The sequence below is a fragment of the Coenobita brevimanus genome, chromosome 47 (assembly GCF_032717465.1).
Source record: "Coenobita brevimanus isolate Jiangsu-jjx chromosome 47, ASM3271746v2, whole genome shotgun sequence".
NCBI classification, from domain to species: Eukaryota; Metazoa; Arthropoda; class Malacostraca; order Decapoda; family Coenobitidae; genus Coenobita; species Coenobita brevimanus.
In genome coordinates this window covers 837,802-855,000 of record NC_137000.1, presented here as the reverse complement: position 1 = coordinate 855,000, position 17,199 = coordinate 837,802, and positions in this window count along the sequence as shown.

Sequence of the window (17,199 nt, the reverse complement as noted above, 5' to 3'; positions counted from 1 at the left end):
CTACCCCCTCACTGCACGAGGTCACCCATGAGTTGCTTTAAATCCCTCGTCAACAGTAAGAACAAAATTGAAAAGTAGAAAATAAATGGATAAAAAATGATCTAATTTCTGAAGCGGTCATCTCACAGTTTACTCAAGCCTCAAAACAAATCCACGATAGCAAAACACCAATGCTTAACTAGTGTCTGTACACTTTAATAGTCCTGTTTTATGAGCATATTTTTTGTCTTCCATTGTTTTCAGGTGGACAATAGGATGGCTTTTATCTGTGGTATAATGTTAGGTATTTTGCATGTGAGTTGTTTTATATATATATATATATATTTACGAACTCGTCTTTGCATGACTCCATACACAGTTGTATGTAGGCAAAGTGTTATCTATATTTAACAACTTTTTTTTTCTTACTGTATATACTCTTTCTGAAATGTTGTTTCTTGTTTTTCCCAAGCCAGCCCAGCGCGTATACAGTACTCCTAGTCTTAATACCTTCACTAAGGCAGGTCTTTTCTAATGTGTAAGAACAAAACGAGGCATTTCAGTGGAGCTCTTCTACTCCATTTATTGGCAAGAGGAGTCATGACGTAAAAATCTTACAAAAATGTTGGAAATATAATACCATTCTAAAATTTTTCGAAAAAAACAAACAAACATGGTAGATGAAATAGAAAACATGTGCCGTGTGGTATAGGAGTTTTTTTTTTCTGTCAACTAGAGAGGTCCTTCTCCAGCTGATTAAATTCGTTCTCGAGTAACCAGAATAAAGTAGAGGACATGGTTGTGACGGATTTAGCAGTGGAGGAAGATACAAGCATAACGTTATTCATTTTCCTAATTGGTGAAAAAAACACGGATGTGGGACTTTGTGTGTACTGACGTTTCGCCTCATGGCTTCCTCAGACTACAATTGCTGAATATACACTACATTTCCTGTACCTATAGCAGAAGGCAGGTGGGATGTGAGGGGGTGTGAGGTATTGGCTAGGGGTGGTAGGGAGGGGGAGGTACGGTAAGGAAGGTGAGGTCCTAACTGCCAAGGAACTTTACGCTCAATATTAAATAGTTTAGGAGGTACGACTGCAGTAAGAAACTGGGACCAGATGCACATGCTTAAAATCAGCTCCTTGTCTAAATTGGAATATGTTTCTAAGGAGGAACAAGAGTACAGGAAAGATTCTGAGCAATCCCTGTCGTTCGCCCTAAACAAATGTAACTTACGACAGGAAGCTGGTGGTAAGTCTGTCGGTGCATCCGAACCTTGGAGAATAATGTAATAATGTAATCTGCCAGGTGCCGAATTGCCAAATAGTTTAGATATAAGTGAGCATGACAGTATTTGCTTGCATGACTCTATTTTATGAGATGAACATCTCTAGCATGTAACTCTTCAGTGTATTTGCCAGCGATGAAATAATGTGATAATAATAATCCCAAGAGTTTCTGTCTCCCCTTCGGTATTTGTGTGAACTAGACATAGAATGAGACCCACAAAACTAAACTGCTTCCACCATTACTCTCTCGCCGTTAGTCCATGTTCAAAAGTTAGATCTAAAAATAACACCCACATCTCTTCATCGTGATAAGTTTCAATGAAAAGCAAATTTTTTTTTTCCGAGATGAGTTACCTAAAAACATAATGCCTTTACAATCCCAATTTATATTGACCAGTACCATTATCCTAAACATAATACACAAAAACCAGATCAGTCCTCTGTAAAATAGAAGAAATCGATATTCACTAAAATCATATAAACCTTCTTCCTTATTTGTATTCTGCAGCCTTCCTCTTCCGCCTTTCACCATCGACACACAAAGCTCAAGGATAATTATACTGAGCTTAATATATATATTTATAAATATGTATATACTGTATATATACTGAGACGTCAGTTTTAAACCATTAGTAGTTAAAATATCACTTTACCACCTAACATTTAATCAAACAGTCGAAAGTACTAAATGAAGTAATGAGTACATAGTTAAATGTTGCAAGTAATAGCTGTACCGGTAATAAATTCTCCGACACTCGCCCCTCCTGCACATGCGTCGTAGAACAGCTGGTTCGAGGTAAGCAAGCCATTTATCGTACTCTGCAGCTGTTCCTTTGGCAGTCTAGACAGGTAACCAACTTGTTCATAATGTTAGGCAGCACAATTCTGTCTCTAAAGTTTCACTCTACGTTTTCGTAATGCTTTTATTCTTGACCCAGCTGATTTTATTTAGGTTAGGAGAACGCACCAGTAGTGAAGGGATTCATGATGGTTGTATCTTACCCCTCCAGTTCGAAAGCTCTCCCAAAGCTGCCTGGCAAGGATGAAAGGCAAAAAGACGTCTTCCCCAAGCTGAACAAAGGCGTCTGGTGGTAACAATAAAGAAATAAAAAGTGACGTCATTGTACGGCTGAGTGGACATTGTTTTCGGACCCTTCATTGAGAGAGGCTTCCCTATTTTAAGTGAGGTCATCTGGTAGTTTGCAAAAATAAATAAATAAATAAAATACAAAAAGATGTCGGCGTGCATCTAGGGCCAAGTGTATCAATCTAATGACAGTTTTTTTTTTTGTGGTTTATTCTTGCCACCTCCAGACGCTTTTATTCGGCTCCGGGAGGGAAAAAATCATCTTGGAGGGATTAATTAAACCTGCAACTACCCTCTCCAGCCCGGATAGTCTCTCCTCCCCTCGTAGTGAAGGAGTTATTCGTCCACTTCAACTCCTTCGCTGCCGTGGACGTCCTAGGGAGTTTAATTCAGGCTAATTCAAGAGTATTAAATTCATGTGAAAAAAATTGAAAATCCCAGAGGTTCATGAAGGCAGTTTTGACCCCACTGACAACTATACTTCGCTCACTTGACCTTGGTCTTAAATTTCCATCTCTCCGAGCTATAACAGGAGCTTGATACTAGAATATGGTGGTAGTCACGAAGCAGTATTATGTAAAGGATGTAGAGCTGTAGTACTGTCTTTTTCAGCTACTGAACTATGGGAAATATGTTGCAAAAGGACGACGATTTGGGCCAAGGCAAAGTGAATGAACTACAGAATGTTCTTCAGCTGGAGAAGATCGTCTTGTGGAAATCCGAATGTAACAACTTATGGCCGGTAATATTCGAAAGGTTTAACTTTGTCAACTCGTCTTGTATGCTGATTATATTAACGAGATTAACACTAGAACGCAGCGTCAGTCGAAAGAATTGCAATGGCAAGGATTTAGAACCGTAACATTGCATCATTGTAGAATTAAACTACGGGAAACTGACTGTAAAATGAAAATCTCCCCCAAATTCCGGTGGACAGGCTATAGTGCCGGACATATTTAACCCAAACAGTTCGAAAAATCTCGCCTATACTGAATATAAATGTCTGGAATACCAAAAATGTTTTTGGAAATGTCATTATAGTGATTTGGTTAGTCTTTGCTCCCACATTCGGATAAGGCATTTTTGCTCAGGTTACCAACCGACGATTTTATTCCTCTGGGTGAACCTCCAAGTAGCTAAAACTTCAAAATTTATGAGTGTGTTTCCAGTTTTCCACCTGATTTTTATTCTTTCATATGCTTCACCGTAGATAATCCTATTTACGTGTTGATCAATAAAGTACATGCAAAACTAAAGAATGCATAAGATTCCACTTATTATATTCGACGTTGCAATGAAGCCTAGTGTGTGTTTGTTTGTTTAGATTGGTCCACCTAGTATTAGGATGGACCCGGGCTCAGGGTGTAGAGCCCGCCAGAGTTTTCAGAGATTTCAGTGGAGCAGCCTCTACGAGGAACTGCTGGGGCTGGTCAATTTCGAGAATAAGGAAAGGTCTGTCTGTTTTAGACGGCTTAGGAGAATGTCGGGATTAACGACCGACTTCACAATGCCGGAGATTTCTGCCTGGCTGAGGTATTTGGTGTAGCTGAGGTCAGGTTCAGAAGCGTGTGGTGGTGGTGGAGACACAGGATGGTCTGTCTCCATCTCGTCAAGTGGTGGTGGAGGCCTGCCTTTCTTCCCCTTCTTCTTCTTCTTCTTCGGCTCGCCGTCAGTAGCAGGTGGTGGAGTCGAGGGCGAGAGGTATTCTTCTTCCCTGTCGATGGAGGGGACGGGAGAAGGAGCCCTTTCCTCGGCTACTGACGGCGAGTAGCAGGAGTCTTCTGTGGCGGCTGTCTGTGTAGGCTCGGTGGGCGGTACAGTGGCGGTAATGGCAGAGGCAGCAGTTGCCCTGTTTAGGGGAGCGTCGAGCTGCAGCCTTTTCCGCGGTGTTGTGCGGGGTCTAGGAGGCTGCAGCGTTGTGGTGTGACGCTCCTGACGTGGGGCTGGCCGTGCATCACGAGCGAAGCTCTGAGGGATGACAAAGCGTGGCAGCCCGTTCTTCTCAAAGATTTGAGGGAGTAGAACGAGCATAGCTGCCTTGTCATCGCCACAGAAAGCCTTCGCCGTCGCGATGCACATGGCGACAATGGTGTCACCATCCCCAGGACATCGGGGATCCCCAGGCCGCCGCCCCTGGGCCGTGGGGCGCCGCTGTGCATAGGCAGAGCCTTGTACAGCTGCACCCCCCGGTCCAGTGACGTGTATAGCCTCGGGACCCTTCGGTGTCTGGAGAATGTGGAACTCCACTGTCTCACCCTGGCGTAACAAGGGCGAGTGGCGCCGAGAAGAGGTAGCAGCAATCCCAGAGCGATGCGCAAATACATCGGCACCAGAATCCTGGCGCCGGATGAATCCGTACTTCGCCTTGATGCTGTACCACTTCACGGTACCAGTGATGGTGGTGGTCTGCTCTTCTCCCTCAGGCTCAGCTGCCAGGTTAGCCCCCCTCAACGGGTCGTAGGCTGTGGCAGAAGTAGAGGCCATGCTGGAGAGGGGAGGAGATGTTGCTGCTACCGCTGATGGACCGCGAATCCAAGCCTAGTGAAATAAGTAGAGTATTATCTCATCCAGCTCCGAACACTGCGGACTCACTCTCGCTGCTTCGAGTCTTTGTCTGTCTATTCAACACTTGGTTCAATGCCGTATATCTTTCATCGGTATCCCCAGACGATTTTATTTACCTCACGAAAAACCTTTGCACTAGAGGGGTTAGATATAGCCTTCAAATCCTATCATTACTATAGTCGCTGCTCGCGACTCTGAGGTTATTATCGTGCACTGGCAACCTACCATTCAAAAGTGCTTCTGAATTCGTATATGAGACGCATGTGATTCGTGTATAATATGTTCGTGTATAATAATATTTGTGTATAATATATTCGTGCATAATTATATGATTCGTGTATAATATGACGCGAAATCGGACTCACTTTTGCATGAAACGAGCAAAATCGTCTTACGGCAGCAGGAATAAACGACAATACTCGTAATAGGTCACTGCAACCATCAGATTGTTTTCTTCGTCTCAGGAAAGATCTCTTCCACTGAAAAAGGTAACGTTTTACTTCATTTAGATGACGTTTTGTCAAGAGAGGTAAGCAGAATACTATCCGGGGTTGCCAGGTCTACAGAAATTTCTGTATTTCTACAGATTTTTGGAAGGATCTACAGAAATACAGAATTTTGTGCTTAATCTACAGATATTTTGATATATTACAGAAATTCTCAAGAAATTTTAAAAGCAATATGGAAAGGAATTCAATTTACAAATACCATAGAGAAGTTTAGCTGTGGGCAAGAGGACAGTCCTGAAAGAAAGCGTATTGTATACAGTAGTTAACCCTTGAAACGTAAAGTTTTCTATGAAATATTGCATTTTCTTTAATTTCAAATTATGTCGCTTAAGCTATATTAGACTAGTACTTGCAGTATAACAATTAATATACTTATAAACTGCTTAATCTGTGAACTAATACGAAAATTTCAATATTAAATATACACATTTTTCTCCTATCGAATGCGCCGGTGTACTGCAATTTTTGTTTACATTCTGAGGGAGTCAGGAGCAGGTATGTTAGAGTTAGTTTCAGAAGCTTGGACATATTTGGAATCTATTAGTGGTGTTAGCGACTGTTCCTACGGTTATCTAATATAACAAGGTTATAGTTATTTGGCCTTGAAAGTTATGAGCAAAACGAAAAGTGAAAAAGGGGCTCGCTCTTTTAGCCCTTGTTTTCAGTATAAGTTTTCAGTTAGGTTCGTGTTTAACTTGACCCATAGTAACTGTGTGTTAACCCGCATTTTATGAATTTGAAATATGAAAATTCATACCATATTCTTAATTTAATAAAACTATTAATCTTAGATTATTCGTATGGAATTAATCTTTTTTTTTTTCTTTTATATAAAGGCACAGATAACTTCTAAGACATATTTGCATACCTTTTGTCAATATATGCGTGAAATTGTGATCTACAGAATTTTTTTCAAATCTCAAGAAATTTTATGGATGATTCTACAGATATTTTAGGGCCGGCACCTGGCAACACGACAGGACCCGCATCGAGCTTGGTGGAATCTCACTCGCTGCTTCGAATCTTTGACGACTAAGGCCTCCAGTTGCTGTTCGGGATTTACCCGGGCCGGCCATAGTGCAGGATCATCTCTGGGTAAGCATCACGGCACGGCATATTTTTTTTGTTATTTATACGCGGTGGCTGAATCGGTAGAGAGGCGGCCTGCAGTCCTAATGGATCCAGGTTTGAATCCCGGCTAGGGTAGGGAACAGTTTGAGGATCTGAATTTCCTAAAGCAGACTTTATAGATCTACCAGACGGCCGTTGACATGTTGTAAAAATGCTCCCGCTAATACCAGTACACCGGTCCTGTATGAGACAGCCATGGCATGTATTCAGTATAAACGGTGGGTGTTAGCGCCAAAGTGGTGACATATGGAGGTATGTGTGTATGTCGGACTACTGGGCCTTGAGAATAGGCCCTGAAGCCTTTGCTCAGGGTCGGATTACAACCATTGCTGTCATGTTTGGGAGAGGCAGATTATCTAGCAGTTAGTTTACCCTATGCCAAGATCAGAACTTGGAAGCATCGTCATCGTCATCATCATCATCATTATCACGGTCATCATAATTATCATCATTACCATTAGCGACACCACCATCACCACCATCACCACCACCATCACTACCAATCATCATTAGCGACACCACCATCACCACCACCATCACTACCAATCATCATTAGCGACGACACCATCACCACCACCATCACTACCAATCATCATCATCATCAACATCGTCGTCGTCGTTGTAATCATGATCAGTCACCATCAGTCATCCATCATCATCATTATTCATCATCAGTCATCCATCATCATCATCAGTCATCCATCATCATCATCATTTTTCATCATCGATCATCCATAATTAGTCATCATCATCATCATCAGTCATCACCATTAATCAGCTTTATCAATCATCCCTCATCAGTCAAGCATCATCATTAAATACAAGCATTATCAGTCATCCATCGTCAATCATTCATCATCATTAAAAATGGTCATCATCAGTCATCCATCATCAATCATCCATCATCCATCATCAGTCTCCCATTATCAATCTCCCATCATCATCATCATTAATCATCAATCATCCATCATCAATCTCCCATGATCAATCTCCCGTCATCATCATTAATCATCATCAATCATCCATCATCAACCATCCATCATCAATCATCCATCATCCATCATCAACCATCCATCATCAACCATCCATCATCAACCTCCCATCACCAATCATCCATCCTTCATCCATCATCAACCATCCATCATCCATCATCAGTCATCCATCATCAGGCATCATCATGGTGATGGTTGATTAACGATGATGATGATGATGATGATGAAGATGGATGTCCTCATCGCCAATCATCACCAGTCTTCATCATTATTGTGAGCCTGTTTATCACTTGTAGATGGAGTGAGGTACTGTACGATCCAGAGACAAGGAAAGCTAAGGTAAAATTGGTGAACTTTTAATAGCACGTTCAGTTAAATAAGCCACAGTCATTAACACATTGTCTCAGAAAACATTTTGCAGGTGATATACGCTGATGAATCTTTTTTTCTTAATCTGCCAGTGAAATAGAGTTAAATAAAATGCGTCATCGTACTGAAGGGGCTGATCCACTTCTTTCTTTTCAACAGTGTCTTCAAAATGGCGGCTAGTACAGCCTTTATTCTCAGCAGGTGACTAGGTCCTCCTCATCTTCAGCGGACATCAGAATGCAGGTGTGTTTATGCATAGTTGTCTTTGTCACTATTATTTCTGTGCGTTATTCACCCCTCTAGGAAATTACTGGGTTACCCTGGGTGCGATGAACTTTGAAATGATTCTTAGAAGTAAAACCGTATCCATTTGACAGTGTTGGTAATTCAGAATCCTTGGTACGCGTATCATAATTTATCACATTACAAGGAAGTCATAATTTTTTTTGTGAGTGTGAAGTCCAGGTCAGCAAGTCTTCTTACACCGCCCGTTTGATGATCTGTGTTGTACACCGAAAGGTTGACCATAGGAGAACAACTTTCTGGGCAACGTCCTTCCTATACTGAACAACTGCTGTTGGAGCCTGTGTGGCAGTGTGGGAAGGGGACGTGACAAAATACACGAATTCTGGTACTGCATATATGGTTATTCAGTGGTATTTCCTTGATGGTGAAGTATTTGAAACCATATAATTTAACTTTCAGTTGAAAATAAATTCATTTGTAGTCGTCCGCAGCTTTGTTTACATGGAAGTTTTTTTTTTTTTCCCTTCCAAATAAACCACTCAGTCCTCGTCATCAAATAGAGTAATTGTAAACAAACGAGGTACTTATATTTGATTAGGGAATTGAAACAACTATTTTAGTTGTGGGTGAGGTTTCATAGAATTAAATTGCGTTTGCATTAAAATACTCCATTTTATTTGATAGAGTTTACATAGAAAATGTTGTCATGTACACTGTGTTTGGGGAAACTAAGAACAAAGCTTCATGCTTTTTAACTTTATATTGATTATAGAATATTGGATGTTGTAGAACATGTAAGCTCTGAAAATCTCACAAAATGATGAATATTTTAGATTTTCCTGCTGATTATAAAAATGATTGATTACTGTATGTCTTTGGTTACATTCTCTACCGGGTAGAATATACCTCTTTTATTTACTTATTTATTTATTTATTTTGAGCGGGGATTGCCATAATTTGTATAAAAATACTGTAGGCCACAAATGTATGTATAAAAGGATGTTTATGAATGTCCTAAATCCCTCCAGCTAGGTGACCTTTTTTCTTGTACAGGGGATCATCAAACGATTATACTCAGTTTTAAGGAGACGGTTTGGAGTGTAAAGAGATTAATGAAGGCTATATCTGACCTCTCCGGTACTAAAAGTCCCTCCTAACTCCTAAGCCGAGTTTAATCGCCTTGTGGTAGCAGGGATGGAATGAAAAATACATCATCGAAAGAATTAATCGTAATACACAGTCTCATCTGAACTATTAGGTTAGCCCTCACTGAAAAGATGACGAAGAACCCTTTTTTATGTCAACAACAAAAATTGTTGAACACATAGATGATGCTATGGAAATTATCATCACCACCACCACGGCCTACAACATGAAATGATTGCTTTTTTACGTACAGTTAAGTACCGAGACATTCATCCATTTCTCTTCATGAAAGTGTTTTGTATGTCTGTCTATATATCTGTCTATCAATAGCCAGACACCATCATCCCGTAAAAGGTGGCCATTTGAGTTAGTTGTTTTACGGGGAGGGACACTTACCCTCCGCCAACCCACTTGTTGACACGTAGGGAACACTTGTGGTTTGGTTATATGGAGAACCTAGCGTTGTACATGGTTTCCTGGCTTACAGTAAACCATCTGGCTTGTCACTTAATATAAAGCCACCTGAAAACGACAGAGGAGTAATAAAAAGTGGCAAGAAAGATGGGAGATGTAGGAAGAGAGGAGAGCAGACACAGAAAAAGAATGGTAAAGGCGAAGGAAGAGGCAGCACTACATCAAGTGAGTGGATGATGGTCGCCACCTTGTACGGACTGTATATAGAGTAGGCCTATCTTGAATTTTTACAATAAATTGAGCGGGTGGCAACAGAACAGTGAATTTAGTCCTATAGGTTTAGCAAGATTTTTGACTTTTTTTTCATATCACGCATTACTAATATTCTTACGTGTTAATTATACATATCTCTCTTTTAACGGACATAGTTGGTTTAAGAGGATGGATATAAATACTCGAGATACGATTTTTTTTTTTTCTCTCTCTCAATTTACACATCGCCGTCTCCTTGCATATTCCCTGGGCACTTTTGTCGATACACGTTGCATATACTCGTGTCATAAACAAATAGAGCAGCCTGAGACATGGGCATTTATTTTGCATATTGCGCTTTCCCAATCTCTCATATGCTTATTGCTTTTTATTATACAGGCATATTTTGCATAAGTATCACAGAAGGGAAAACTAAATTACGATACGTTGAAAAAAGATGAAAACGAAGAAGAACAAGACGAAGAAAATGAAGCAGCTAGTAAGGAGGAGGTGCTATAGAGCCTTTAAAATCCTTCAGTGTGACGTCATAGCTGTTTCACTCTTGCTGTATTCAGACGATTTTATTCAGCTGAACCGGAGAGGCTGGGCAGTCATCAACCCCTTTACTACTAGATGCTTTCCTACAATGAATGAAATCGTCTTGGTAAATCTTTTTTTTTTTTACACTAACGACATAAAATTGATATCTCTCCATCTTGATTGCCGAGTCCTAACAAGACACTGAGAGCAAAATGTGGTTTTAGTCACGAACATGTACAATGGAAAGGACGTAGAGCTGAAGCGCTGTCTCTTTTTGACATAACACTACGTGAGATCAGCTGCAAAAGGACAAAACTCTAGACCAGATTAAGGTGGTAATCGAGTAGTGACATGTAAATATGACAAAATGAATCAACAAATAAATGACGTCCTGGTACTGAAAGGATTAAGCAGACGAATTGCCCCTATAATTATACCATGATGTAGTGATGTGCCATTAAATACGAAAACACAGATTATTTCTGTGTCAAAATAAATGGTAATTATATTTGCTCGTTATTTATATTCTGTGGATATGAGTGATAAAATACTAGAGAGGGACACCTTCACGTGGTAGCACCGTTATGACCGGGAGGGTGTACATTACCAGCTCGGTTAGGTAATATAATCATCTCTCACTCCCCTCCACATCCCTCGAAAGGAGGATGGTGGACTGAGGAAGAAAGGCAGCTTCGTCCTGCACTCAGCTTCATTCACGTTCACATGAGTTTGGGGAAGCACTACTATACATACTACTTTCATACTAACTTGGCCTGAAATGGCTATCTTTCCATCTTGAATAGAAGCAGTAAGATGATATTAACACTAGTCACGAGGAAGTGTTACGGAAAGAACACAGAGCCGCAGTATTGTCTTTTTCTGTCACTGAGTTCTGTGAAATAAGCTACAAAGGGACGAAAATCTAGGCCAGGTTAAGGTGAAAGAACTGAAATATGTGTGATGATCAAGCAGCTGCAATTGTTCTTTACGGGCCCTGAGTCTAACGCTGAATGTAGATTAATACAAAATGTGTATATCCTTGTGTATGTTTATACTGATCATGTTCACATCCTGGCGTTTCATACTAACAGCACACACACACACACACACACACACACACACACACACACACACACACACACACACACACACACACACACACACACACACACACACCCACACCGTGTTGAGGCGTCAGAGAAACAACTCGTAAATCACCTCGTTCATCGCTGGCCACCCTTGGCCACAACTGACCCCATATCTAAACAATATATAAAATTGTTATTATTATTATTTTGTTGTTGCCGTCGTTGTCGTTATTATTATTATTATTATTATCATTATTATTATTATTATTATTATTATCTTTAACTCTTTCCAAGCAAGAGGCTACTTCTAAATTTATGTACAGTAAAAATAAACTTCACAGGTTTGCAAAGATACAGATCAAATGAAGAAAAACATTCCTAATTTGACACGCCAGCCATTCCTAGCTACAATGCTTATTATTATTTTTTTCCAGGTGTACAGAGCATATCTCAGTAAATGACAAGACATGAGACTGACCAGGAAGGGCGTTGTGGCATAATCACTGCAGCATCTGGAGTAGAGAAGAAATCATGGTGAGTTCGTTTTTATTATTATTATTATTATTTCGTTACCTGTGTCTCTGCAAGGTAATTTCAGGAACCTTGAAATAAGTTTACTATTAATCAGGGTGTTCTTCAAGTAAACATATGAATTCACCATGAACGTAGTAGTTTCCCGTCGTTTTGTATCTTGAAGTAGATTATAACAGATTGACAGTAATGTACAGTCGGAATCAAAAGTCGTCTTGCATCTCATTTCTCTCTCTCTCTCTCTCTCCCTCTCTCCCTCTCTCTCTCTCTCTCTCTCTTACTCTGTGTGCACTATGAAATCCAGAATGCTGAATCCGCTGCATCAGATAATGTCGATCTGATTTTGCCACAGATCATTGCCATCACCCTCTTTTTCTGCAGAAGTGCCACATTGTTGTTTCCAAAACCCACAGAAACAATAGTAGGAGGGGCAACAGACTTATGACGCCGACTGTACAGACAATGAAACCTGGCGTGTGGAATCTATAGACTTTTGTCGTCTTAAGGAAGAAACTAAAATAATGCTTAAGGTGGAAGGTCTAACTGTAGGGGGAAGAGGTGAGGGGAGATGAGAGGGTTTGTCGTCTAAGTCTGCTCCCCACTATGGCATCTGTTATCTGAGGCTGCTGAGGTTTTCGTTGCAAGTAGTATTTCGATCAACAATGCAGTTCTAGTGGATTCGTTATAGGTCTATGGAGGCCTCGTAATACTGTATAGCGTATCTACCTGTATATGATTTCTCTGGGTATCTGATATTGCTGTTGCGTAGCCTGTTCCTGACGCTGCAAGGGTCATGGTTGCAATTACAGTATTGGTCAGAACCACACGTCCAATGGAGTGCTTAAGAGTCTTCAAAACCTTGTATCTCTGACTGGGATAAAAGTAACCTTGTTGCTTTTAATGTATCAAAGACTCAGTTCGTACACCTATCAGCCCGACAAAATCTTCCACAAGAGTACCCACTAATGTTTAGTAATATCCAGCTTAATCCTGCATCATCCTTAAACATACTTGGGGTTTCATTCTCTCGGAATTTAACTTGGAAAGATCATATTACATTTATTACATCTCTTGTAAAATCTTCTTTCAAGAGATTAGGTGGGCTAGCCGACTCCGTACCTTCTTTTACCCTGCACAATTGTTTGACTTTATACACAGGTTTTATTCGCCCCTGTGTAGAGTACAACTCTCGTGTGGGGAGGCTCCCCACAAACAGCTCTTCTCAATAGGGTGGAGTCAAAGGTTTTCGTCTTATTATCTCTCCTCCTCTTACTGGCTCCCTTCAACCTCTGTCTCATCATCGCACTGTTGCATCTTTATCTCTTTTCTATTGCCAGTTCAATGGTCACTGCTCCTCTGAACTGCCTGCTTGCATCCCTCCACTTCTACGACGGGCGCGTAGCACCCGTCTAGCAACAAACTCTCATCTTTTTTCTGTCCAACTCTCTAATGCAAGAGTTAACCGTTACTTCCAGTCCTTCATTTATGCAACAGGTCAACTCTGGAACTGTCTCCCTCTATCTGTATTTCCTACTTCCTATGATCTCCAGTCTTTCAAACGCAGTGTGTCCATTTTTTTTTTTTTTTGAGATATTCGTCCGAGCAATGCTGGGACACGGGCAAACAAAGAGCCCGTCAGAGATGCGCTTAACTTGCGCGAGCTTGAATTATCGAGGGGGTTGATATTCCCTTACTGTGGTGATTAATAATTGTAGAGGAGCACGTGCAACGATGCAAGCGGCATCCATGAAATCATCCCCTGTCCGAGCAAAAGTCGTGTCAGGGTGAGACCTGAGCATCGTAGTGGCTGGGCAGTACAGAAGATAGTGAATGAGGGGCTCCACAGATGAGACCAAAGAATGGGTACACGGGTCTGGCTGTGTACCGACAATTTGTTTGTAGCATGGAAACCCCAGACATAAGCGCCTGAGCCTCACTACAATATAGTTGGGTATGCCTTTATAGGGTAACAGAAGAGAATATGAAGTGGCGGTGGCGTACCATGTAGCAGAGCGGGAGCCTTCTGTCACCAAAAGCTGATGTTCCTCTCGAGAGAGCCTGCTAATGGTAGCAGTGAGAGTGCTAATGACGTACGATGGACTGGGGCGCAGTTGAAATGTGACGTCAGGAAGCGAGCAAGCTGAGCGTGCTGCGTCATCAGCACGCTCATTGCCGCTGATTCCAACATGACCTGGGAGCCAATGGAGAGTAATAGTGGCACCCCTACGGACGAGAAGGGATGCAAAAGTAAAAATTGCAGTCTGAAGAAAGACGTTGTCCTTGAAGGAGAAAGATTTTAGCCTCTGAAGGGAGGAAAGGGAGTCTGTGTGAATTACGACACGGTGATGATGATGGTGATGAGCGTGGCGCAAAGCACCCAGGATGGCAGCAAGCTCTGCCTGAAATGCGGATACACCCTGAGAGAGTCGCCAAGATTCATTTGTATGCCCAGAGACAAAGGCCGCCCCAGCAGAGCCATCAGAGGATACTGAACCATCCGTAAAATAAGTGGCTGTGTCTGGTGAATCTAGAGCCGCAACCCGACTAAGATCCTCATGACAGAGGAGCGCAGGAATGGAAGTTCGAGGTTTGGCTTCAGAGGGGCATACAAATTTAAAAAGAGGCGGGTCCCATGGTGGCGGATCAGTGTACCCAGGAAAGGGAGAATCAGGATCTTGGCAGAGGCTCGCAGCAGCTCCCAGTCCATGGATAACAGCAGTTGTAGTCCGGGTCCAGTCACGCTGAGTGGCAGGCTCGGGTGGGCGGCACAAAAGACGTCGTAGGAGGGCAGAGACAGGCAGGTGGGGCCGGCACTGTATCAGCTGTAGAGTGATGACTGCCGCTCGTAGCGCAACACGATGCGCCAGAGAAGGCAAACCACTCTCCATACGGAGATTGACAATCCGGGTCCAGGGTGGAGCACCCAGCATGATACGGAATGCAGTGTTCTGTATAACCTCCAGAGATCTGGAGACTGGTGGAGCGAGTCCGGTCAAACAGATGGCACTGTAGTCCACCAGGGATCGGATGCCATGTATATAAAATGTTCGGAGGACTGAATACGACGCCCCCAAACTCCGCTTGGAGAGATAGCGGAGAGCAGCCAGTCTGGTGGAAGCACGCTCCCGCAGGTACCGAACATGGCAGGCAAAGGTAAAACCCCTGTCAAGCCAGACTCCCAGATACTGATGCACAGTAACAAGAGAGAGCTGCTGCCCCCCAAGCAGCATAGGAAAGTCTGGGGGACGGAGTCCAAAGGGCATACACTTCGTCTTATTAAAATTTATCTTCAGCCCTAGCTCAGTGCATTTGGCATGAAGACGAGAAAGGGCCAAGTCTGCCTGCGTGAAGCAGTCCCTCCTGGTAAAGACGAGGGCCAGATCGTCCGCATAGCAAAGGAGGGAAATGCCAGGCCCATAGTCTACAGTTAAGAGCCCCTCCATGAGGATGTTAAAAAGGAGAGGGCTCAAAACACTCCCCTGGGGGGTGCCGTTAGGATGTAGGTGAAAGGGGGAAAGGTGTCCCTGGAATCGGACCCCCGCAGATCGATCATTAAAAAAATCCTGGATCCAGGATAGGAGCCTGCCTCCCACACCCCTGGCCGCAAGAGCCGCCAGGATAACAGTGGGGCTTGCCAGTTCAAACGCCTTCTCGAGGTCGAGGAAGACAGCCATTCCCTTTCCTCCCCTCAGCTCCCCAAGGAATGATGCTAGGCAGTGGGTGGTACTCCTGCCTGGATGGTAGGCGTAAATCCCTGGGTGCAGCGGTCCCAGCCGCCAAGCAAGCCGAGCTCGCACAACCCTCTCAGCCGTCTTAGCAACACAGCTGAGAAGGGAGATGGGGCGCATGGCGGCGGGATCATGAGGCTTCGGAATTGGGTGGATAACAGCTGCCTTCCACGACCTCGGCAGACGCCCCTCAGACCACGAGAGGTTGAGCAGATCAAGTAGACGTTCTGTGCCACAATCTCCAGCATGTGACAGGAGAGAGTATGTGAGCCCGTCGAGCCCCGGTGCAGTGTCCTACCTGCGCTGCAGCGCTTTGTGAAGCTCCCCACTGGTGATCGGACAGTCAGCAGGGTCAGGCCTTCAGGGTTCGGCGTCGTACTACAGTGAGGGACACTAACGGCAGGCCAAAAAAAAAAAAAAAAAAAAAAAAAAAAAAAAAACAGTCACAAACACACATTCCCACTCACACCCAGGCAATCGGAGACTAAGTCCCAGAAAAACCTGGAAAACAGCAAAAAATCCTTCCTCAATGCCAGAGACTAAGTCCCTAAACAGGCAAAAAGCGAGGAAAACGGACGAAAATCGCCACGAGTAAATGAAGCAGAGTTCAAATCTCGAGACAGATCGGCCAGACCTCCACACCCGACAAAGTCTGAGCTAGGAGTGGAGTGTGTCCAGGCATCTCGAAATGAACGGATCTTGAATTTGGCTCTTTTTTGTATTGTTTTTGTTTTTCTCTTGGAAGGAACGGTTTGCGGGCTCCTGGCCTTTGGTTCCTTCTTCCTTGCATGGAAAGAAAAAAATCCCTACCTACAGTGGTTGTTTGGGAATTGAGAAAACTATTTTCAGAATGTGGTGTCTAGTATGGTGTTAGTTTGTGATGTGAGGAGTCAGAGTTTGGTTATACTGAGGATCCGTAGGAGAAACTATCCTCACGACACCACTTCACTAACTTTGTTGGTTAAATAGAAATTACGGACACCATTTTCATAATACGGTGTTGTGATATGGTGTTAATATGCGGTGTAAATTGTTAGTGTTAGGTTGTATTTATAGCCAGTAGAGGACCTTAATCTCACCGTTCCACCTCTCTACCTGTACGGGTTTGTGAGTACTTACCGACAGTCTTCTTAGAATATGGTGATCTGGTATGGTGTCTGTATGTGCTGAACGCAAGACTTTGGTGTTTGGATAAACTGAAGGTCTGTAGGAGACCCTAGCCTCACCATATCTCCTCCCTATCTATAGTGCTTATTTGGAAATTAAGGAAATTATTTACACATACGGTGTTCTGGTACAGTATCGTGTTAGTATGTGGTTTACGTGAGAT